The 21538-nt window shown below is 30.7% G+C and overlaps 1 protein-coding gene across 1 annotated transcript in view; it reads right to left on the reverse strand.

The window, feature by feature from the left end:
* LOC121128146 (uncharacterized) overlaps positions 1-21538 on the reverse strand; it is a 219155-nt gene that overhangs the window by 43380 nt on the left and 154237 nt on the right. Inside the window, exon 4 of the mRNA XM_071893036.1 lies at positions 12126-12278. The gene's annotated coding sequence lies outside the window, so the exon portion shown is untranslated. The remainder of the gene's footprint in view (positions 1-12125; positions 12279-21538) is intronic.

Genomic DNA, 21538 nt, shown 5'->3' on the forward strand with positions numbered 1-21538 from the left:
GTAGATGAGCTGCAACAACCATGAGAGTAGTAAGGAAATACACACAAATCCTACTCTGTATATAGCAAGGCCATATAGGGCAGAACTACTCCGAGTCCAGCAAAGACATACACATATCATTTCCCAAGAAACCCTCATTTTTACTCTCCATCTTTCATAAAGACAAACACTAGTCTTTACTTAGATTTAATTTATGGGTTTTGGAAGATATAAAACCCTGTTCAAAAAGGCACTCTCGTTTGTAGGGCATATTTTACACACTTCTGCACTTACAAGGTACTAACAGATATCCCGAAAACCAAAAAATGACATATTACGAATATGGGCCTCTCAAAAGTAGCCACTTGTAAGTAGAAATAATTGTCTTAATATGAACTTTTCTGGGATCCTTTCTAACCTTCCCTTTTGGTCTGGAAGGGTTTATGTATAAAGTACAACTTTTTTTGTTATCAATAAGGAGTTTAACTGTTTCAAAAAGATGAATTTATGTTTTGCTAAACATTCTTACAACAAAGTCTGTCACGATAAACATTGTGCGCCACTTTATGTGATAAGAAAATAGAGGAACCAGAACAAAATCCCTTAAGAACAAAATAAAATACTCAAATATGATATTTATATATTTTTATGTGGGACTTTTGAGATGACTTAACTCGTGATGGCTCATTTTTTGGTTCTCCCTAGTATCCCTTAATATGTGCAATATATATATAGACGTAGGTAGTTATAGTATAAAAATATTCTCTATGTATGAAGAGAAATTATTTGGATTAAAACTTTTTCTTCAAAATGAGTAAATATATTATTATATATATCTGAAGTGTATTGAGAAATTTTTTAATATAAAAAAAATAATATCATTATAAAAAAGTTATACGTGTTTTTTTCTTTACTTCATGTTGTAATCCCAATTACAGAGAAGTTGGAATGATAGATACGTCTTCAATGCATTTAGAGGTATAAGTATATATGAAAGAAAAAACATAATGCTTCTACTATTCCATTATTATTCCTTCCTAATACATTGAGGATATCTCCTCATTACAAATAATAAGTTAGGAAAAAATTAATTTCGTATTTTTCAACTGGATACAAGAGGAATAGGAGATTATTTTTTTTATTAAGACAAGGTCAGACCGCACACATCTTTGATGACTCGCTAGAAGCTCTGGGAGCTCGGATGGGAAGTTCTTATGCATCCATCCTACATTCCAGACATAACACCGAGTAAATACTACCTGTTCCTATCTATGGCTAACAAGCTTGGTAGTACAAATTTGGCCTCAATTGGAGCCTGTAAAAATTGGTTGTCAATGTTTTTTGACAATATAGAGACTAGAGCTCTTACAAGAGCCAATTACTAAGTTGGATTCTTGTTAGCAACAAGTTATCTAATAGACCAGGGATATCTTGCTTACATTGGATGATGGCATGAAGCATTGAAATAAAGTGTAGAATACAATATTACTTCCCCATAATTTAATTCATATTTATGAATGATTTATAAGTTCTTGAAGAAAACTTACACACTATTCTTAGTTCGATTATTGATTACATTTTTTTTGCAAGAATTGCTATATAAAATATGTCTGTAAAAAACAAATGAAAAAATCTAAACACTATTATCATTTTTTTTCTGTTGCGTCTATTGATGCAGTATCGTAGAAAGGTTTCTAATAAAACTCTCACAATATTCCTAGAAGTTTTATACAAAAAACCCATAAAATATTGAAGAGAAACAGAATACACATCAAAGATCTCTATCTCGTTTATGATCTAATTGTACAGGGTTCGGAAGCAAAACGTGGACTGAATAACTGATTTTAGAAAAATGTTAATAATTTTATTTATTAACAAAATAACTTTCAAATTTTGTTTGAAAACTTTGAGACACGACCTTTGTGAACATGTCAATCAGAGCCTCCACACGGCGGCGTAAAAGGAGGCATCTTCTGCCTTGATCCACGCACGAACTTTCTTTAACCTCTGCAGTCTCCTTTCCTTCAGAGTGTCAGTCAACAGGTGGAGTGGGGTCGTTGTGTAGGAGAACAACCCCAAGTCCTCCTTCACAGCCCTCCTGATTGTGTCCTATAGTTAGAGAAGCGACTCATAGATTTTGTGGGGTCCTCCTTGATCTTCTTCTTCAGGTCCCCCAGAAACTCCAAATCTCTTTTCAAGTTGTGTCCCTCACTTGCTTCTTTCCTTGAAAGGTCTTTACAACCTTTTTCATATTGGTCACCTTGAAAATCAGATTTATATTTGATTTTTTATGTTAATTCTTGGAATTATTAATACATATTAAGTGGTACTCGGGAGAACTGAAAAATGAGCTGTTGTGAATAAAGACATCTCAACATGTGTCCCCTCTAAATACATATATATCATATTCAATGAATTTTCTTCTTTCCATCAGTAATTTTTATCTGTTTGGTCTATTTTCTTATCACATACCTTAAGGGGGACACAAAGTTTATCGTCCTCTAAAAGTAACGGAGTTTGTTTTTATAAAATATGACATAACATATATATTTCTTTTAAAATGGTTAAGCTTCTTTTTGATAACAAAAAAAGCTTATTTCAAAAGGATAAATGTTGTACTTTCTTTATAAACCTTTTTAAACCAAAAGAGAAGGTTGGCAGGATCACACAAAAATTCTTATTAAGGCAAAGATATGTATTTACTATTGACAACTTTTGAAATTCCCATACTCAAAATAGGTCATTTTCGGTTCCCGTGATACCCCTTAGTACGGATGTGTAAAAGTGTGTAAAATATGCCCTAGAAAACGAGAACAGGTTTCTATAGCTAGCAATATATTTGACTATTCTTTGCTTTTTCCGTATTTTATTATTACCTTACTTAAATACTTCAAATGAGTTTTTGTTCTCTACCAACTTATGTTTAACAATCTATGTATTCAATTGGTCTTTATCATCAAATTCATCCTTATATATTTTAAATTTCAAATTTCCCAATTAATTTTATTCATTTTGTAAATTAAAAACATTTTTTTAAGAAAAAAATAATTGATAAAAATGGTTTTAGGACTATTGGTCAAAGTGTTTTTTCCAAACCACAATTTGCGAAAGGACTATTTACCAAATGTAAATTTTGCTGAAGGACAATTTCAGACATTGGGACAAAAACCACTCATGATAAAAAGTAATAAAAAACTGTATTTCTTAATAAATGAAATGTAAATTCAAAATTTTAGATATACCTCTCCGAGGATTCGACTCCTTTTAGTGCCTACTTAATGCAGAATTTTTGTACTCTTTGGACAATAAAGAAAGTTAATGAAGAGACGAAGACCATCGCTCTCCTTTTAATATTCCAATTCCAGATTTATACAACTCTACTAAGCTTTACATTTTTCCTCGCTACTGCTTCTGATTTCCTCATATTCTCATACAACTAAACCTTAGAGTGCCTGTTATGTATTGTCTTTTATTTACTTTTAAATCATGACGTAGGGATTTGTTTTAAATAGATAGGTTTTTACGAGTTTGTATATTTTAATAGTCATAGTATGTACATCCTTTTAAATGTAATCCCTTATAGAATATATGTTTTAGTGTATGATTGTACCCCCAATCCAAAGGTGTTCTTATTGACTTTACTCCGGTCCGTTGCTTCCGTCTGTGTGGTGGTGTTCGTAGAACATTACAAGTGGCGACGAGGATGGGATCCGAGTATAAGGGACCAAAAGGTCGCTCCAAAAGGACGTGGTCGACGCAAAAGGCTAATCCAAAGATGGACAGAGAGAACTGCAAGTTTTGTGGAAGAAGCCATGTTTTCCAGAAGACAAAATGCCCTGCGTTTGGCAAGGAGTGTTCCCGGTGTGGGAAGATGGGCCATTTTAGAGTATGCTGTCAGTCATCTGCGCTGTCTAGTTCTTCCATCACTTTCCAGTTGAATGATGGAGTAGGGGATAGGGCCTATACCTTCTTAAGGATAAATGGGAGAAGAGTTAAAATGTTACTCGACCTTGGATCGAACGTGAATATTTTACCGAAACATCTGGTGGATATGTCAAAGTTGATCAAGAATACGGGTCCAATAGAGGTTTTTGGTGGGGGAAAGGTCAAGACTCTGGGCTCTATCAGGTTATTGGTTTCATTAAATGGTACAACTACATTTCAACCACATTGTTGGATATATAAAATGATTATTAATAAAAAAATATTTTTCTACAGAATTACACTAATGAATTTATCTGTATGACATTGATGTATATTACCGAGTGGTCTATTAAAATCTGAACAATTTGAATTTTAATCTTCAACAAGATATAATTTATTAACTAACATAAAAATTCAAATAAAAGAAATACTATAAATAGATCTGTGTCAGATCTCTCTTAATAATTAATGTGGGCGTCCTTGTTAGTAATGATGGCTTCTTGGTGGTGCTGGAAGGCATGAATATGTAGTCAACTGTCTCATAAGTAAGACTCATTCAAAAGAGTTATTCCATTGTTTGAGTCAAAAAGTGGCCTTTCCTCCCAGACAAGGTTCTTTTGGCCCACTTTTTTGATAGCTCTCTATACATTCTTATGTGAAACCCCTAGATTTCGTGCATGGGGCCTCATGGACTTGAGGGAATTGGCCTGGACTCTTTTCTTTCATTGTTTCGGGACAAATTTAGCCTTTTTGACTGAGCCCTTTCTTCCTCTCCAACTACGGTGTTCACGTAGACGCTCAAATACTTGGAGAGCGAGAATAGAAATTCGTCGATCATTCTTAATTGTAATTCTCTCGACTTGTACGTAAGCTTAGGATTGTTTTGTTTTATAACTAATTTTTTATGCTTTAATATATCGAAATATGAAATAATTTCAATCACCCTACCTATATTAATTATTGAATTAGTAAGTGCTCCGATTTCATGGACTACCCGGTATATGAACAATACCAATTTCTTTATTTTATATCATTTATTGGCCAAATGTCCCAAATTGTCCCTTGGCAAATTGTCTATCTCCAAAAAAAGTTCTCCCATTTGGTATAGGACACTTTGCTTTAAAAAAATATTAAACTATTTAATTTTGATTCCCAATTTTATGTCACTTTAATTAAGAAAAATTAAGTAATTATTTTTGTCACGAATTGCAATCATTAGTGTTTATTAACTAATAATTGATTCATTTTATGAAAAAAAATTCTCTCGTGAATTACTTTATTTTTTGAACAGTTCTTATGATTCTTGTTACAACGGTCCTAATAGCAGTTCGAGTCAACTGTTGAAATATCTTCATAATGAAATGAATTAATTATTAATTAACAAACAATTTATTATTGAAATTCGTGAACAATAAATAAAAATTGTAAATTTCTCAAATTGGAGTTATTTGAATAATTATATAGTAATGCAGTATGAATCATAATCAAATGTATTTTTATTTTTTTGGCTTACGCAAAATATCCGTATTATTTAATACATTGCTTGCGTCAAGTGATATGATGTAAGTAATGTATACATTTCTATTTCTACATCCAAATTCATTTATTTCTTATCATCAAACTATTAAGTAAATAACTTATTAAAGATTTTTCCTTTGGAATATATATTTATAATATCTTAAGAATAGAGCTAGTAAAAAGTGACTTGTCTTAATGACTATCTTAATATTTTTATTTTACCTACTTATTTGTTATATCTTTTTTTTATCTACTCATGATTATCCTCTTAATGCACTTTTTGATGATCATCTGATGAGTTACCATTCGATTGACAACTTTGATGATTAAATAACACAAAACAAAAACAAATCCATATTCAACTCGAGTACTACATGGCACACTGATTACGAATCTCTAATTAGTTCTTTCTTTTTTTTGTATTAAAGCTGATCTTCGAGAATTTTTGATTTTAATATTTTTACCCTTATTTTAGGTTTGAACAAACTTTTGACTAAGAAAATGTATGAATTACTTAAATGGATTTTAGTTAATTATTACCAAAGTTTTATTTAAATTTCAAAAAAGGGATCAGGTTTTGTTTGTAATCATCCAATTCTGCGAGATTGCAATTTAAGGGAATAAGGTGTCCATTTTATAAGAGCCTTGTCGTATTTTTTTTTTGTTTCTTAATTTGGGTTTCCATCAAGAATAATAGAAACAACGTGTGTACAGCTGTTGTTTGACTTGCACCACGCTTTTTAATATTGCTGTCATAGTGAATGATTGGTTGAGTGTTTTGTCAAAATCTGACTCTCTTACCCAGAAATCGGTACGATATATCAAATTAAAAATTCTAGCAAGCTCGATTATGGTCTAATTCTGTATTTCTATTAACCATGGGTTTCAATTACAAAAGAGTATTTTGTTATAAAAAGTATAGTCTAGTATCAATATCGATTTACTTTTAACATTAAAATACGGCAGTTTTTTAACCGTTACATTTTATACTCCCAGGTTTGGATGATTGTACATTAAATATGAAATCAATATAAAGTTTTGCAAAAATTATATTCATTATTTTGAATGTTATTGATATTTTTATTGACTCAAAAGTGGGCATTAACCTATAAAGGCTAAAAATTAGAGATATTATATTATACATATATTTAAAAAAAAGGAGTAGCGCACCAATGTTCTTAAACTTTTCTTGAATTCGAAATAAACTAACTTTTGAGTCCAAGTCTAGTTGCAAATCTCAAGTCTAAACTACGTCTTAAGTTAACTACCCTTAATAATCTTAAATTAAAGCTATACTTTAGTTTACATGGTGTCCACGATAAATTGGAACTACTTTAAACTTCATCCAGATCCATAATGTGGATATTCGGGGCTAAATCATAATAATATAAAAGGTTGCGTGAACAATACACTATAACTTCCACCACAATTGTTTTGACAACAAACAATAGTCATCATGGAACAAGCAAGGAGAGACACCATCCTCGAATTGGCTCGCGAGAAACACAAGCCCTCTGTTATCTACATGCTTCTTAACTACCCCAAGACCACGGTGTACCGGGTCTTCAATGCCTGGGAGGTTGAGGGGAATGTCTGCCGCAAGGCCCACAACATGAGAAGTGACCGAATCCGCACTCCCCGCTTTCTTGTAGGCCTCCAGAAATCCATCAAAGCTTCGCCGGGGACTTCCTTGACCAGGTTGGCCAAGAACCGTGGAGTGAGCAAGCAGCTGGTCTCCAAGGCTGTGAATGAGGACCTCGGGTACAGGTCATACCGAATGGCCAAACAACACATTCTCACGGCATCCATGAAGGCCACCAGGCTCACCAACGGTAAGTGTCTCCTCAATGACCTGAATAGCCATGGAGGAAGAATCATTTTCTTCTCCGACGAGAAGAACTGGACTGTGGACAGAAGCTACAACGTCCAGAATGACAGATGGCCTGCCAAGGAGAGACAAGAGGTCCCTGCGGTCTTCACCACAAAGTTCCCGGCTTTCGTGATGACCCTGGGTGTCATCTGCAGCACCGTTGACGTGATGTCTCCTTTTTTCTTCAATCCCAAGGAAAGGGTTAACGCGATAAGATACTGCAAGGTCATAGAGGAGTTCGTCATCCCCTGGATGAAGGATACAGCCGCTGGGAGGGAGTCATATTCCAACAAGACTCCGCACCCGCACACATCGCCATGAGGACCACTAACCTCTTCAACTTCCACGATATCACTTTCTTGGATCGTAACACCTGGGCATCCAACTCACCCGACCTCAATCCGTGTGATTACTACTGGTAGGGGAAGTTGGAGAGGGAGGTGTGCAAGGTCAGCCACAACAGTATCGCGGCCATGAAGGGCTCCATTACGAGGGAGTGGAATGCTGTCGATTCCGCGGAAGTCATCAGGGCATGCAAATCCTTTAGGGGTAGTATGGAGAAGAGGGTGGCTGCTGAGGGAGGACATGTTGAATAAATTTATTATTTAATATAATGTCTAACCTTTTCATATTAACAAATACACTTCAAATTCAATTTTTATCAAGCAGGTTGAATTTTAAGATAGTTCCAATTTATCGTGGACACCCTGTATAGTATAAATTATGACTTTGGCCAAATCTATTTTTCTGAGCAAGAAATTCCTCAAAAAAAAAAAAAAAAAAAAAAAAAAAGCAAATGAAGGTAAACTTATGCTACGTTATTTTTTCTCTTCCCATTAAATTAGAGGTTATTATGTCAAGATTTCATTCATGTCAATCCATCACTGTCATTTTTATTCTCTATTCTTTTCAGAAAAGCAGTTGTTTTAAAAGAAACATATTTCCTTCATATTTTATGCACGTATCTTAAAACTCTTCAAGTAACATATTCTATTGAGCTATAGGTAATCATTATTGACAAACTTCCATTATCTTAATGTCTGTCTCAAATATTGGTTAGGGTCTATTTATTGTAGGTATATTCGTACTAGTAATTAAATAGCATAAATATATAATCATGGAGATATCATGATTATACAATGTAGAGATATTGTGTATATGTGTATGTATACTAGATATTTAATTTAGGAGACACATGGGAATTTCAAAATGTGTTTTATCGATTCTAAGGACGTAACACTAACTATATTTTATATTTATCTAAAAGTTATATTGTGCAGTCAGTTTTTTATTATTATTTTCATATGTTTTCTGCAAAAAAAATCTCATAAATATATTTTGTTATTATATTTTTTCTGTTATGATTATAATATAGAGTAGTTTGATAATCTGAATAGGGTGGATTTATTAGATGGGAGCAAGAAAAATTTGATTATATTTTTAAGTATATAAATCTTTAAAATATGAAGAAAAAATGTGAAATATCTTTTAACTTTTTGAACATGCAAAATTAAATAATTTTGAATTTATTTTCATTTGTGAAAAAATAAATTTCATCATTTCAAGACTTTCTCATCAAATATGGTTTAGAGTACATATGTATGTATGTACTTGTAAAATAAAACGTCAAAACCTAAGAAATTTTGGTTTATTTTTTTATGTTAAAATTTTCCAAAGATCAGCATAATCAGCTGAAATATTCTATTTCAGCTCTTACAAATATAGTATAAAATAACAATTGACTATGTAAAATAGTTTATGTACATATACTGCTCATACAACTAATTTTGGACACGAAATAGCGGAGAAAAGTCAACCTAAATGGTATCGAATATGCCAATTTTAGGAAATAAAATAATATTTTTTTATTTTGAACGGAATTATCATCAAGGTGTGTAAAATAGAAAAATGATTACTCTAGTTAGCAATCTAAACAGGCTTTTTATTTTTCAAAGATACTATCATCATTATGGAATACTAAGGAGGGGAAAATCCAAGTTATCAATATCGGAGTAATTCCCGCCTTTATGGCCTTGCTATATACCAAAGATTATCAACCCTTTTTTTTGGTGATGAAACCACTAGTAAAGTATTTATTTAACCAAAGTACATCCTTACCTGTACAAAGCGTTTTTAGCTTCTATGACAGGGGTGTACTAATTTTTGTAAAAAAATTTCAAAATATTAACTTGTTTTTGAAAAACATTTCAAAATATTAATTTTTTTTGCAAAAAAAATAAAAAACCCGTTACTATTGACAAAAAATCTTGATTATTTTTTGCTACTTTAGGTAGCAGGTACTTTACATTACTAAAAAATAGTATAAACTCTTTTTTTTTTTTTGCAATTGGTTGAAAACAGTTTTTTCATGTCTCTCTTCGTGAATTTTGTTTTGGCAATTTTTTGAACTCATAATAATACCTATTCTCGTACTCTTATATATTATACATGCACTATATTATATATTGATACTTTCCCACTCTGAAGGAGTCTGAACATTGAGAAGAAATATTTGTCAATGTGATTTTCCTCTCCCGTTTTTCCTAAGCAACGCTAGTTGCTAGATGGTATTGATTATCTAAGTAACCTAATTGAGGTTTTTATAGCCATTTATGTTAACCTTTTCATAGAAGCGGACTGAAATACAAATAATTACTAGAAAAAATCTTATTATTTAAGAGAGCGTCTAAATATAGTCTTTCTAAGGTTTTTTGAGTATCAATTTAGCAATACGTAATAAATTTAGTTTACTGTGTAAATATATAAGTTGAAATTATTTAACAAAAAGTCAATTACAGTTTAACATTTTTGGATCCATGTATATGGGAGGGAAGCCAAACGTGGACTGTTTATTTATGCTTATTTTTCTCATTACTAGGAAAAGGTTTTACTTGGTACTAAATAATTACAATGTAAAATGAGATGTTTAACATTCTTGAAAAGCTGTGTATATTGTCATTCTATTTTTTTTATACAATATACATAAATTCGATCAAACTTAGAGTTGTGAATACTAACAAAAACTATATATATTGAGACACCCTTCTTTTTGAAGACTATAAAAGGGTGGCAGTCGTTTAAAATGGCTAAACTATAGGACAGAAATTTATTTTTAAGTAAATATCAATGATTTTTTGTTAAAATATGATTTGGGTATGACTTTTTATTCAATTGAAAAAATAAATCATTCCTAATATATATTTTTAGTCTCTAATGAAATTATAACACCTTCTTAGTTATATATTTGTAAGAAAAATAGTATTGATTATGTTTAATCACAATTTTACGTATGTATTATAATAGTAATTTGATTGTTTGTTATCAAAAGGAAGTAAAATCCTTATCTTCTCTTATTTATTTAAAAAAAAAACAACACACACATGTTAAACATTCAACCAATAAGATCCGTATATTTTTTTTCTTTCAATAGAAGCTAAATTGTGAATATAATAGTATCAGGAAATTTAAATTTATTTTTTCATTTTACAACATTGAAACTCTTTCTAGCATCATTATTTTTTTTTATGTTTGTTAGTGATTTATATATTTGATTTTTAACTCTCTTTAAGGATAAATAAACCAATGAAGCGAGTGACATTTGAATACATTTCGGGAAAAATAGAACTGTGATTTGAATATCACAACAACGTATTTAATTCTAAAGGGACAACATTTTATTGTATTGGAAGTGAAAAATTGTAGGTTTAGTGGTACCTCGAATCAAATTGAATTGGTAGTTGTATAATAGCAGGAGGAAAATGATTGTTGAGTGTACAGGGCTTTCCATATAAATTATGAGTTTTCCATGTTAATAAATCTCTTTTCCCACTTTGAATTTTGTGCTGAAAATTGATTTGCTGGTTCTGGCTTAATTATATTTTTCACATGAAACTTTGTTAAAAGAAAAAGCTTTCAAACTACTTGAGGCACAAGGGAGGCTTCAAAAGTCATTCTGCACATCTATGAGAATTTTTTTTGCCGGAGTTATGATTTTCGGAGCTGAGCCAGTGATGGTTCCATCATCCTATTACATTTCCTCGAGGTTAGATTTATGATCACCACAGCTGAGTACCTTAAGATCCTAAAGGACGTCTTCCTATCCTCATACATCAATGTTAGCTCCCAAAATGCAAGCATAATCTATAAACTGTAAGATGATCCTAGGGGATCGTGTAACCAAGGCTGCAGCACAATTCAGGTAAAGGATCACAAAGGCTATATAATATATAAAAATAAGTATAATTGACAGAGTTTGAAATTACACAAATTCTATTTGAATGTCTTTGATTGATAAAAATAAGTATAAAAATCCTAGACCTATATTATACCTTTTTTGAGTTCATAATATGTAGAGACAGCTGTTGTAAATCATACAAGAATCTACTAAAGAAAATGGATGAAAAAGTAGATATGAAAATACAAAGCATCCTTGTTTATTCCAAAAAGAAAGCCGTGGTATTTACTAAATATTAAAAAACCTTCCTTATCCATCCAAATGTGTCATTCTTTATTTTTCAAGATGTCAAAAGTTATTGGTTGTAGTCATTACCTTAAAAAACCATAACTAATAGAAAAATTATTAATTATGTATTTCACAAAAAGGCTAGAGCGCAACTCGTAGTTACTAGCCTAACAATAAAATTTGATTTAAATAAGTGCATAAATTTAATTATCTTTGCACAAAGACTAAATAAATTTCCTACTACTCTCTATTAATATACTTAAGAAGAAACTATGCATTTATAGTATAAAATTTGAAAGTATTACTACTTTTATGTTGAAAATATGATTAAAATGATTTAAAAAGAAGAAAAAGTGTAAATTGGATACTTGCCAGATATTAAGTTCATTCATTTCTCAGCTAAGGACACTTATGCCTCACTTATATATGAAGTTGAAGATATGGTCATTTGAGTTTGTCTTTTTGCCATTATATTTCATACAATGTGAGATATTGACAACTTGGAATTTATCACCATGTACCTTTCTACAAAAAAAAAAAATACAACTTGAGGGTTTATTTATGGAACTTATTATACATATCTTTATTGTCACATATTTAAGGGTCATTATCAAAGATGCCACTCCAAAGGAGTTATTCTAAGATCTTGGGATATTTGATATATACATTAGGGACTATTTGTATCAAAAGGTGTACATCCTGGGATTTTATACATTCAAGAATATCGGATTACTTTTGTTGACGTATTAATTATATCTTTTAACTTTTTTTTTAGAGCTTTGAAAGTTTACTACTCACTCAGAATTTGTTCTCGTTTTGTCTGATTTTATCTGTGGCTAAATAATATATTAGAATAAATAGTAAAAAATGTTCGAATTGATTGCTTCATATAGCCTTAATAACATCATTTGAACTGGGGAATGTTCATCAACGATACAAAGATAGAACTAAAATGTCTAAAGAAAATGATTCTATACACTTATCAACGGACATTATTCAGGTTGAAGGAGAATATGAAATAATATAACTGATTCAAGATGAGTTTCAAATTGTATTGATATTCTGTAAACTATTATTATTTTCTGCGGGTTTCAGTTTGAATTCTTTGGATTTTGAGGGGAGAGTCAAAGGATCTTATACAATTCTGTGCAGCATCCCTAGTTAATATATGTCTTTTTATTTGTTAAAATAAACTTTATGCAGATATATTATTTTTATTATTGTTGATATTTTTGTCGTGCATATACATATGTAGGTACTGCATGAAAATAATTAGGCAAGGATAAAAGTATGTTATTATAAGGAATCTAAGATCAACACTTTCAACATTATGATTATTTTTAAAAAAACACAAAGGAATTAATGATTTTAGAAATTAAGTGTCACGGATTTTATTTTTAATCTTCAAACGTAAGCACACACGATTCAGCAGAGCCACTTAAAATCCCAAGGAACATAATGAATAATCTTTGTATGTTTTTTTATAAATAAATCATGTTTCAATATTTATCTTTTCTCTTTTCATTTTGATCTGAAAAATCGATTATGTGATAACTTTATTATGATGATTTTTTTAATTATAATAAATAGTTTAATTCAAAACTTTTAATCCATAAAGTGATTTAGTGAATGCGAAAAAAAGTTTGAACAAAATGGAATTAGTATTTCTCCATAATTTTAATTATAATGAAAAATAAAAGTTTATACTATTCCAGGTACTTTAAATGTTTCAAAGATATTTATGGAAGTAAAATTCGATTTCTGCCTTTTAATGAAACCTTATTATCGTATTCCAATTTGTCTTAATTTTGTTTAAATAATAATAGTTAAAAATTTTTTGTTAAAAAAACATTTTTTACGATAAAAAAAAGGAGCCCTTGGCTAGAAGTCTATAAGTATAATTTATTGGTTCTTAAAAATAAATGGGTAAATAAATGAAAATCTGATACTAAGCGTGATGAAATATAGCATCTATATAAAGATAAATTAACTTTAATTGCTCCGTTTACTTTGAGAAATAGACAATTTAGATATAAAAAATTTGACATTTTTATATATTATTAGGTCTGCCTTATTATTTTTTTAAATAGTTATTATTACTATTTTGGTATAATAAAGTATATAATGATAATGTTAGAAACACAAAAAAATTACCCATTGTTTTCATTCACAAGTGTTTAAAATCTTAAGCATTTATCATGTTTAATTAATGGCTAGAAATAATCCGACTTAAGATGATCTATGTATAGATATAGTCAATCTTGGAATAGGAACAGAACCTGAATAAGATAAGTGGATGAAAATAAAATTGCTCATGGCTCTCTAAATCTTACTAATTAAAAATAAATTGACTATAATTCTGAAACAACTATTAAGATGTATGAATTAACTGAATTAGTGTTCTAAAAAAGTAAGTTAAAATTGGTAATCCCTTTCATTGACACAAAAACAAAAACGATTCAGGCAGTTTGGCTGCTTTGGCATAGATAAAAAGAAATGACATATTCATTTGTTGAAAATTTAAAGTTTGTAAGTATATCCAAGGATCTATGAAATGTGTTGAAGTAATAAATAATAATCCTTATTGTATATCTGCAAGTATACAAGCTAAAGTATTTATTAAGGCATAAGTATTAGAGTTTTCTGTTTATTTCAAATTTCATTCCTTTGTGTATCATCATGTCGAACAAAAATTGTATTTCTTTGAGTATTTCTGAATAGTATAAGGAAACCCTTTATTGTACTTCCTCTACCGATGAATCCTCTCCCCAAAAAGGTCCAATTCACATCAATCCAACCTTAGGTAAAGATAATACAGATAATTGTACTATATGTACAATCAATATATTGAGAGTAAACCAAGAAACAAGGGTATAACTAATGAAATAGGGGAAGTCTAATCTAGATAAAGATTAAAATTGGTTGTTACATCATGATTTACACTTTATCATTATCATAAGATTAGTTATTTACAACTTGTCTTAAGGAAAAAAATGGTTATAAGCACTTTTTCAAAAGTTCAAGTATTTTTTCCATATACAGGGTCCTATTTGTGTTCATTTTCCTCATCTTCTAGTTGCTATGAGCTAATCTTATTAACAGTCATAATATCTAAGTTGCTCTTTGTCAAAAAAAATTATTCAATTATTTATAAGGGATAACATGTTAAATATTCAAATTTGTTTTCTTACGTGCTGACAGTCCCTAGAATTTACAGCTCTATAAATAAACTATAATGTTATCATTAATATTTGTGGTGATTTTTCAAAAAATTTCAGCTAAAATACTTTAATTACATTAAATGTATAATTTTGTGATTTGCATGAGACAATCTTACTAGTTTTGTTGATACAAAAAGACAAAAAATATACTCTAGCAAATAAAAACTAAAGAACATAAAATATAACTTCTTTTTTTTTTAGTTTTTATAAGTTGCCCAAGACCATTTTTTACTTTTGATGATGTTTTATCCTCCTGGCTTATAACCTCATTCACACCTCGAGGAAAATATTTTAATTCCTTTGGGTACCATTTTCTTGGTTTTTTTCCATATAACATACATATGTATACTTTCATGCAGATCGAAAAACATGCATTTTAAAGTAGCACATGAATAATATATTTTCATTTGTACGCACAAAGGTAGTTATTTACCAATATTTTGTGAATATAGCTTTGTTATTAGAGAAATTTCCAATTTCCAATTCAAATTTGAATTCTAACTTAATTTTGTAACCTTTTCTTCAAAAACAAAATAATTGTGAAAGAAGAAGGACATACGATTATTTCTTTTATAATACTAAATATTTAAAAGCATTCACGATCATTCCGATGAATAATTGTTTGGGTTCATCGAACACCAAAAGGTTCATGGGTTTCTTAATCTATGATTTTGGTGCCCCCCCCAGTGTCTTTCCAAAAATAAGCTATTTTATTGAGCCATTTAGTAAATACAAAATCTCAACTTTCTTGTTTCTTTTTCAAAACTAGTCCTCTTTGGTATTAAATTCAAGTTTTTAATCTAGCTAATCAAATAAATTTGTACAAAAGGTAATATGTATTAAAATATTTATATACTATTACCGTAAAAAATTATAATTACAAACATAATTAATCTTTCTTTTAAAAAATAATGTATATTTGAACTCCTTTTAGATCATTTTTTAATACTTCTCAAACATTTTGATATTGTTTTTCCGATCTGGATGCTCATAAAAACTCCAATATGGGTTTTACTGTTGACTTTGCATGGTCATTAACTGTATTGATAATTTTCTTTACTTCTTGAAATATTATTTTTTTGTCATTCTTTTTTAAACGTCATATTTAGATTTAAGTGATTTATTGTAAACTAAGAATCCTCATTCACAAATTCTGGTAGAGTTGTTCTCTCTGTAATGTTTTGAAACGATAGCTTACCATTTGTTAATCTGTAGTTGTGTCTTGGAGTACACTACAATTTTTTTGACTTAATGGCTCGTAAAGCATCTGCAAATCTTTGGGTCTGTTCTTTTAAATCTCGGTATTTGAGCAGAGCCATTACTACCATTTCGGATATTAAATACTACAGGTACCTATCAAGAGATTTCAAGGCAATTTTTGAAATAATTGAATTGACATGTTTATAAGTAATAAGAGTTTTGTAAAATACAAATGAGACCATGGAGTAGTTGATGCAGACTGTGAAAGAAGTCACAATACTTATTATATCATAGATCACCTCAGTTGAATTGTCAAAAATCCTTTGTCTTATTCTATCTTGTTTTCCACTGGTTTAGCCGTAATTCCAGGAGACACACACATTTAATATATTATAAAGAACAAAATATAGATGAAGATATATGCATATCTCTTAAATGAAATGTACATGGATGAGTTTATAATCTTCTGATTTTATTACAATCTGAATTAACTTCTCAGTCATTTTGTAATAGTTGTAATAAAGAAGTCAGTTATAAGTAAAAATAGGATTAACATATTTCTTTTAGACGATATGTCACAACCCCACCAAATTTAAATGTGTACATATGTGTGGTAAAGTGATAATTAAATTTAATGTCGTAAAAATATGCCTACTACAAAGTTTACCACACGGTAAAAGGTTAATCATACCATAAAACGCAAGGATGCATTCAAAGACCAAGGATACTCGTATATAATATCTAAGTGTTTAATGAACATTTGATGTATGTAGAACTGCAGAAAATACTTGGAAGTAAACTTAATTAATGAAGACATTTTGTGAAGGGAGTAAAATAAACAAATTATCAAAGTGGGCAAATGCCTTATAATAAATGAGTAAAATGTAATACAAAACTTTTTTATAACGGCTACTCTAATGCACATTTCTTAAAAATAAAATAACCAACATAAATCTAATAATCCAATTATGTTTTTTTTCTTTCTTATAGCTTATCCAATCTTGACTTGTGTACTATATCATTCAGTTTTATATACAAAGACTGAGTTGTAAATTCCAAGCATTTATTCCCCTGTAAAATTGGTGGTTGTTGACAGTCTAAGCAGTGTTTACTTTCCAAAGCTGGTATTATTATTATCTCAAGCCAACAAAGTTGAACAGAGGTAATATTTTTGCCTCTGTTTGTTTGTTAATATGTTTTTTAGTCATCAGGATTACGCCAAAAGTTACGAATATATTTTAATCAAATGTGGTACGGAGAATATATATGGGCACATTAAGAGGCCATTAAATTAAAAAAATCAAGTTAAAACAAACTGTAAAATAGAATGGGCATTCTGTAGAACGCAAAATCACCGCCAAAAATCATACTGAGTTATGAATCTTAATTTGTTCAAAAGTTATGGTCGATTATGTATTGTATACGTTTTGTATTACGAAGACCTTTCAAAATTTAGTGGCCTCTTAATGTGGCCATATATGTATAATTTTTGTACTAAGCTTGATTAAGCTCAAATCATAACTTTTGCCTTAATATTGCTAACTCGAAAACAAACAAGAGCAAAAACATAAGTTCGATGACAGAGGTAAAAATGCATAATCGATAACTTTGGAACAAATCCGGATAAATAAATCAATTTTATTTTAGGATTGAAGTTTTATGAACTAACGAGGGCTCATTATGTTCTTGTTGGAGTGTGAATCGAATTGAGGATCGCTATTGGAGTCATTTCTACCTAAGCTTTTGCCAGATACGGAGCGTGATTTTTATTTATTTCCTGAAATAAAGTCCTTTATTTTCATTTGTATCAAATAAGAACAAATAAATTGTTTTTACTAATTTTGAACTCTTTCCTTGTCCTAAAAACGATGTAATATGTAGTTTACTCCTCTCATTCAATTGCATCTTACTTTTACCTTCTTTCAATAATTGTTTAAGTAACTTTTTGATATAATAATAAAAAATGACGATGATTATGTAGTCTTGATTCATCTCTATATGGGACTCAGTTTCTAGATGTATATAATTAAAGTAAAATGAACATTTCATTAAATATTTTGAAGACAGAAAGAAAAGGAATATATAAAAATGACATTCTTTATAATTTTTTTAACTAATGTTTTCAATGCTTTTATTATGTGAAAGTAAATAAATATTATGGACATAAAACTATAATTTTCAAGTCCGGATATAAATTTTTTTTAATGTTATTTTAGTTACACGTCGTATTGTCCTTCTTTATAATAAAGAGTTATAATTAATTTAGATTAAGAATCTTCCTGTAAATAATTATCTAGGAGGAACAGCTTTGAAAAAAAACCACACCTTATACCGATGAAACTAATTGATATTATGTCACATTGAAAACACTATGCAACAATATTTTGCATTAAAAAAAGTTTCAAATTTTCTTGCAAAGTGCTTTAAAAATGTTTTAATTATCCCTAATAGTTTGTATTTTAAGCCAAAAAATGTCTTACTAAGTCTGAAAGACATTTTAAGAAAAACATTATTAATATAATAAGTAGGTATTTATGTATATTGTAGAGTATATACAAAGAAAATTTATGAAGAAAAAATTAATGATTTTGTCAATGAAGTAGAAAATTTGTTCAATATAATGAGGAAAAACTGTTGTAATAATGACTTACTCTTACAACATATTAACTTTTTTTGCATGTAAGAAATACAAAATACAGGGTGTCCACGATAAATTGGACCTATCTTAAAATTCAACCTGCTTGATAAAAATGGAATTTGGAGTGTATTTGTTAATATGAAAAAGTTAGACATGATACTAAACAATAAATTTATTCAACATGTCCTCCCTCAGGAGCGACCATCTTCTCCATCCTGCCCCTAAAGGATTTGCATGCCCTGATGACTTCCGCGGAATCGACAGTATTCCACTCCCTCGTAATGGAGCCCTTCAGGGCCGCGATGCTCTTGTGGCTGACCTTGCACACATCCCTCTCCACCTTCCCCTACCAGTAGTAATCACACGGATTGAGGTCGGGTGAGTTGGAGGGCCAGGTGTTGCAATCCCAGAAAGTGATATCGTGGAAGTTGAAGAGGTTAGTGGTCCTCATGGCGATGTGTGCTGGCGCGGAGTCTTGTTGGAATATGAACTCCCTCCCAACGGCCGTATCCTTCATCCAGGGGATGACTAACTCCTCCATGACTCCGTTGTACCTTGTCGCGTTAACCCTTTCCTTGTGATTGAAGAAGAAAGGAGGCATCACCTCACTGGTGCTGCAGATGACACCCAGGGTCATCACAGAGGCCGGGAACTTTGTGGTGAAGACCGCAGGGACCTGTCATTCTGGACGTTGTAGCTTCTGTTGACAGTCCAGTTCTTCTCGTCGGAGAAGAAGATGATTCTTCCTCCATGGCTCTTCAGGTCATTGAGGAGACGCTTACCGTTGGTGAGCCTGGTGGCCTTCATGGATGCTGTGAGGATGTTTTGTTTGGCCATTCGGTATGACCTGTACCCGAGGTCCTCATTCACAGCTTTGGAGACCAGCTGCTTGTGCACTCCACGGTTCTTGGCCAACCTGGTCAAGGAAGTCCCCGGCGAAGCTTTGATGGACGTCAAGGAAGCGGGGAGTGCGGATTCGGTCACTTCTCATTTTGTGGGCCCTGCGGCAGACTTACCGCTTTTCTTGAATATAAAAAAAGATGCTGACAAAACTAACATATTATGTTGATCATTGATGGACCATCTGGAAAAGTAGAACTATGCCTCATTGCCCAGGAACCCTTCCTATTTGTTGATATCTTATCTTTCTGAGTTTTTAGCCCAACTTTCAGTAGAGTATTGGGAGGTAAAGTAGAACTACGAAATCATACTCCACAAAACCACGAAAATGATAAAAATAATAGGGAAGGGTTCATTGGGCAATAGAGGATAGCTTTAATTTATCCTTTCCTCCACCACAATCAACTTATTAAGCCTAGTAAAAAAATCCCATACAGTATCAGGATAATAAATATTATTTACATTTCCAACCATTTGGTTTACGTTTTTGCCTTAATCGAAGAAAAACTTTAAAATAGGACGTATTTTCTCTTTGGTGGTGTCTATTTTGAACCCCTCTCAAACAATACTGAGTCCAACAATATAAAAAAAAATGTCACACAATTGTTTTGAATATCAAATGATATCTTTCTAACGCCATCTAGCGAATACTGATCGCACTTATACAACGTGAGATACACATTAGTAAGCCCATATACAAATATTATATTTCCTTTTTATTCATCTATTATAATAAGGGATATCAACCATGTGAATTATTTAACTGGGCCGATTTTTTGGAATTGGTTATCTAAAGAATGAATTTTCTTTTCCTTCGCAGTTGCCATTATTATTTAATTCATGAGTAGTGAACATCCTTTTCTAAATAAATTAAATTACATTCAAAACCTAATTGAACGTTCGTGTGTGCTCATAAAAGACGGAGAGTAACCCTGATGATTTTACGCGGAGTTATGATTTTAAGTCCTTGTTAGACTTGGAGTTGAATTTGGAATTTATAATGGAGTAATTTTAGCCATTTTCCCTTTTTATTTCCTTCTCCCCCTTTGTCAAAGCTGATTATAGCTGATCCCCTCGAAAACATTCCTCAAATTGTCAGGGTTACACAATTGTCTTTTTTTTTTTTTTTAATCATGCCTATTATTTGCACAATTTATATCACTGATTATAACTATACATTTTATTAATCCTTAATCAGTGATGTACAATTGAAAGTCACTAATTCCTGCAAAAAATACTTTTTGTGTCTAATTTTCGTCATCTCTAACTCAAATTCATTTTTTGTAACTGTTTCTAACTTCTTTGGTTTTGGCAAAATTTGAAGCAGTTGATAAATTATCATATTCAAATAAAAATTGTGGATAAATTACTGCGTAGTTTAATTTATTAATAGATTCTAACTATTTCAAGGATACGTTGGAATGTTTTCGGGTATTTTGTTATTGTTCAATGAAAGCAATAGGTTTGCAACTACTTTCCCCTAAGCTCGTACATATTGTAAAACAGAACAAGATAATGAAAAATATGTACTTATATCCAATATACGTTAAGACTTAATCTCTTTTTAAAATCTGTAAAAGCTTCAAATATGTATATTAGCCAAGGAAAATTCTCAAAATGTGTGTGCATTGAGTAATGAAAGAGAAGATACTCTTTCAATAAATAATTAAGTTGGTATAGTTTGAATTTGTATACTTTTAAGATTATTTAGAGAGTATACAGCCAAGTATGTAGGACTCTATATACCAAACACAGTTTTTGGGTAGAAAAGAAATAAACGCGAAGACAATAACTTTATAAAGTGTGGGGGATTTTAAATCCGGAAT

The sequence above is a fragment of the Lepeophtheirus salmonis genome, chromosome 13 (genome assembly GCF_016086655.4).
Source record: "Lepeophtheirus salmonis chromosome 13, UVic_Lsal_1.4, whole genome shotgun sequence".
NCBI lineage: Eukaryota > Metazoa > Arthropoda > Copepoda > Siphonostomatoida > Caligidae > Lepeophtheirus > Lepeophtheirus salmonis.